The following is a 5000-nucleotide window of genomic DNA, read 5'->3' as shown; positions in this document are numbered from 1 at the left end:
GAGCCGAAAAAAGTTAAAGTACAAACGTGCAAGCATACTAACCTAACCCTAGGTAAGGCATGTCAGAGCGAAAGACAGTAATTTCGAATGAGCCAAGAAAGAGCGGTGCGGGGCCGGTCGGAGCGCACCCTTTTCTCGGTGGCTGGCGGGCGAGAGAGTGCTGCGTCGCCGGCATCGGCGTCGAAAGAAGCCGAGCCAAAAAAAGTTAAAGTACAAACGTGCAAGCATACTAACCTAACCCTAGGTAAGGCATGTCAGAGCGAAAGACAGTAAACTCGAATGAGCCATGAAAGAGCGGTGCGGGGCCGGTCGGAGCGCACCCTTTTCTCGGTGGCTGGCGGGCGAGAGAGTGCTGCGTCGCCGGCATCGGCGTCGAAAGAAGCCGAGCCGAAAAAAGTTAAAGTACAAACGTGCAAGCATACTAACCTAACCCTAGGTAAGGCATGTCAGAGCGAAAGACAGTAATTTCGAATGAGCCAAGAAAGAGCGGTGCGGGGCCGGTCGGAGCGCACCCTTTTCTCGGTGGCTGGCGGGCTAGAGAGTGCTGCGTCGCCGGCATCGGCGTCGAAAGAAGCCGAGCCGAAAAAAGTTAAAGTACAAACGTGCAAGCATACTAACCTAACCCTAGGTAAGGCATGTCAGAGCGAAAGACAGTAATTTCGAATGAGCCAAGAAAGAGCGGTGCGGGGCCGGTCGGAGCGCACCCTTTTCTCGGTGGCTGGCGGGCGAGAGAGTGCTGCGTCGCCGGCATCGGCGTCGAAAGAAGCCGAGCCAAAAAAAGTTAAAGTACAAACGTGCAAGCATACTAACCTAACCCTAGGTAAGGCATGTCAGAGCGAAAGACAGTAAACTCGAATGAGCCATGAAAGAGCGGTGCGGGGCCGGTCGGAGCGCACCCTTTTCTCGGTGGCTGGCGGGCGAGAGAGTGCTGCGTCGCCGGCATCGGCGTCGAAAGAAGCCGAGCCGAAAAAAGTTAAAGTACAAACGTGCAAGCATACTAACCTAACCCTAGGTAAGGCATGTCAGAGCGAAAGACAGTAATTTCGAATGAGCCAAGAAAGAGCGGTGCGGGGCCGGTCGGAGCGCACCCTTTTCTCGGTGGCTGGCGGGCGAGAGAGTGCTGCGTCGCCGGCATCGGCGTCGAAAGAAGCCGAGCCGAAAAAAGTTAAAGTACAAACGTGCAAGCATACTAACCTAACCCTAGGTAAGGCATGTCAGAGCGAAAGACAGTAATTTCGAATGAGCCAAGAAAGAGCGGTGCGGGGCCGGTCGGAGCGCACCCTTTTCTCGGTGGCTGGCGGGCGAGAGAGTGCTGCGTCGCCGGCATCGGCGTCGAAAGAAGCCGAGCCAAAAAAAGTTAAAGTACAAACGTGCAAGCATACTAACCTAACCCTAGGTAAGGCATGTCAGAGCGAAAGACAGTAAACTCGAATGAGCCAAGAAAGAGCGGTGCGGGGCCGGTCGGAGCGCACCCTTTTCTCGGTGGCTGGCGGGCGAGAGAGTGCTGCGTCGCCGGCATCGGCGTCGAAAGAAGCCGAGCCGAAAAAAGTTAAAGTACAAACGTGCAAGCATACTAACCTAACCCTAGGTAAGACATGTCAGAGCGAAAGACAGTAATTTCGAATGAGCCAAGAAAGAGCGGTGCGGGGCCGGTCGGAGCGCACCCTTTTCCCGGTGGCTGGCGGGCGAGAGAGTGCTGCGTCGCCGGCATCGGCGTCGAAAGAAGCCGAGCCGAAAAAAGTTAAAGTACAAACGTGCAAGCATACTAGCCTAACCCTAGGTAAGGCATGTCAGAGCGAAAGACAGTAATTTCGAATGAGCCAAGAAAGAGCGGTGCGGGGCCGGTCGGAGCGCACCCTTTTCTCGGTGGCTGGCGGGCGAGAGAGTGCTGCGTCGCCGGCATCGGCGTCGAAAGAAGCCGAGCCGAAAAAAGTTAAAGTACAAACGTGCAAGCATACTAACCTAACCCTAGGTAAGGCATGTCAGAGCGAAAGACAGTAATTTCGAATGAGCCAAGAAAGAGCGGTGCGGGGCCGGTCGGAGCGCACCCTTTTCTCGGTGGCTGGCGGGCGAGAGAGTGCTGCGTCGCCGGCATCGGCGTCGAAAGAAGCCGAGCCAAAAAAAGTTAAAGTACAAACGTGCAAGCATACTAACCTAACCCTAGGTAAGGCATGTCAGAGCGAAAGACAGTAAACTCGAATGAGCCAAGAAAGAGCGGTGCGGGGCCGGTCGGAGCGCACCCTTTTCTCGGTGGCTGGCGGGCGAGAGAGTGCTGCGTCGCCGGCATCGGCGTCGAAAGAAGCCGAGCCGAAAAAAGTTAAAGTACAAACGTGCAAGCATACTAACCTAACCCTAGGTAAGACATGTCAGAGCGAAAGACAGTAATTTCGAATGAGCCAAGAAAGAGCGGTGCGGGGCCGGTCGGAGCGCACCCTTTTCTCGGTGGCTGGCGGGCGAGAGAGTGCTGCGTCGCCGGCATCGGCGTCGAAAGAAGCCGAGCCGAAAAAAGTTAAAGTACAAACGTGCAAGCATACTAACCTAACCCTAGGTAAGGCATGTCAGAGCGAAAGACAGTAATTTCGAATGAGCCAAGAAAGAGCGGTGCGGGGCCGGTCGGAGCGCACCCTTTTCTCGGTGGCTGGCGGGCGAGAGAGTGCTGCGTCGCCGGCATCGGCGTCGAAAGAAGCCGAGCCAAAAAAAGTTAAAGTACAAACGCGATGCTAATGAGCGAGCCGTTGTCTCGACTAATATGTAGGGGGCGTTCGATCGAGCGTCTGGCTTGAGCGCTTGTCGGCCTAGCAGAACGGTCGCATTGTTATGCCCGGGTTTTAGGCACCGCTGCAGGCGGCCGGCAGAGCTCTTGTTTGTGCGAAACTGAATGGATCGAGCCCGAGAGAGGGCGAGCAAAGAAAAAACGCAAATCGCTCCGCCTGGCACTGCCGGCGAGAGCGTGGACGTCGCGGCCAGCGACTGTCGAAGCTGAGTACGGCCGCAGGCGATCGCCTCGGTCTTAAACGAATGCGACGAGCACGCGCCGGGCGGCCCAGCAAGGGCCGAGCGCAGCTGTCGCAGCTATCTGGTTGATCCTGCCAGTAGTGATATGCTTGTCTCAAAGATTAAGCCATGCAGGTGCAAGTACGAGTTCTCGTAAAGCGAAACTGCGAATGGCTCATTAAATCAGTCTTGGTTTATTTGGTCTCGTAAGCGAAGTGGATAACTGTGGTAATTCTAGAGCTAATACATGCATTAAGCGCCGACTTCGGGAGGCGCGCTTTTATCAGATCAAAACCGACCGGGTTCGTCCTGTGACGTTTGATGACTCTGGATAACCACGCGGATCGTACGGTCTCTGCACCGACGACGTATCATTCAAGTGTCTGCCCTATCAACTGTCGAAGGTACGCTACGTGCCTACCTTTGTGATAACGGGTAACGGGGAATCAGGGTTCGATTCCGGAGAGGGAGCCTGAGAAACGGCTACCACATCCAAGGAAGGCAGCAGGCGCGCAAATTACCCATTCCCGACACGGGGAGGTAGTGACGAAAAATAACAATACAGGACTCTAACGAGGCCCTGTAATTGGAATGAGTACATCCTAAAACTCTTAACGAGTATCCATTGGAGGGCAAGTCTGGTGCCAGCAGCCGCGGTAATTCCAGCTCCAACAGTGTATGCTAAAGTTGTTGCGGTTGAAAAGCTCGTAGTTGGATTTTGGGCGAGCGCCGCCGGTCCGTCGCAAGGCGTGTCACTGGTTGCGTTCGCCTCACCTTCGGTTCTCCGTCGGTGCTCTTGACTGAGTGTCGGCGGTGGCCGATAAGTTTACTTTGAAAAAATTAGAGTGTTCAAAGCAGGCTGTTCGCCTGCATAGTGTTGCATGGAATAATGGAATAGGACCTCGGTTCTATTTTGTTGGTTTTCGGAGCACGAGGTAATGATTAAGAGGGACAGACGGGGGCGTCCGTACTCTGCCGTTAGAGGTGAAATTCTTGGATCGGCGGAAGACGAACTACTGCGAAAGCATTCGCCAAGAATGTTTTCTTTAATCAAGAGCGAAAGTCAGAGGTTCGAAGACGATCAGATACCGTCCTAGTTCTGACTATAAACGATGCCAACTAGCGATCGGGAGGCGTTACCATGACGACCTTTCCGGCAGCTTCCGGGAAACCAAAGTCTTTGGGTTCCGGGGGAAGTATGGTTGCAAAGCTGAAACTTAAAGGAATTGACGGAAGGGCACCACCAGGAGTGGAGCCTGCGGCTTAATTTGACTCAACACGGGGAAACTCACCCGGCCCGGACACAGGTAGGATTGACAGATTGAGAGCTCTTTCTTGATTCTGTGGGTGGTGGTGCATGGCCGTTCTTAGTTGGTGGAGCGATTTGTCTGGTTAATTCCGATAACGAACGAGACTCTGGCATGCTAAATAGTTACGCGACCTTCTCGGTCGGCGTCTAACTTCTTAGAGGGACTAGTGGCGTTTAGCCACACGAGATTGAGCAATAACAGGTCTGTGATGCCCTTAGATGTCCGGGGCCGCACGCGCGCTACACTGAGTGAAGCAGCGAGTGTCTAACCTAGGCCGAAAGGTCCGGGTAACCCGTTGAACCTCATTCGTGATTGGGATAGGGACTTGCAATTGTTTCCCTTGAACGAGGAATTCCCAGTAAGCGCAAGTCATCAACTTGCGTTGATTACGTCCCTGCCCTTTGTACACACCGCCCGTCGCTACTACCGATTGAATGGTTTAGTGAGATCCTTGGATCGGCCCCGTCGCGGCTGGCAACGGCCGCGTCGGCGTGTCGAGAAGACGATCAAACTTGATCATTTAGAGGAAGTAAAAGTCGTAACAAGGTTTCCGTAGGTGAACCTGCGGAAGGATCATTACCGAAGGTGGTGGTAGGCCCCGGCCGACCGCGCACTGAATTGTCTTTGGGTGCCGCCGAGAGGGCGGCCGTCAATCGGGGTTCCGCCCCGTGCGACACGCGTAACACGTTGGCATAG

General features: G+C 54.5%; 1 non-coding gene across 1 annotated transcript; it reads left to right on the top strand.

Moving 5' to 3' along the window:
• The first annotated feature begins 3073 nt into the window (after window positions 1-3073).
• On the top strand, window positions 3074-4883 carry LOC144432256 (small subunit ribosomal RNA). The gene has a single exon (XR_013480492.1). It is a non-coding gene; the product is annotated as a small subunit ribosomal RNA (ribosomal RNA).
• Window positions 4884-5000: the final 117 nt, after the last annotated feature.

The sequence above is a fragment of the Styela clava genome, chromosome 14, assembly GCF_964204865.1.
Source record: "Styela clava chromosome 14, kaStyClav1.hap1.2, whole genome shotgun sequence".
Taxonomy (NCBI): Eukaryota; Metazoa; Chordata; class Ascidiacea; order Stolidobranchia; family Styelidae; genus Styela; species Styela clava.
This window is presented reverse-complemented; position numbering and strand designations above follow the sequence as displayed.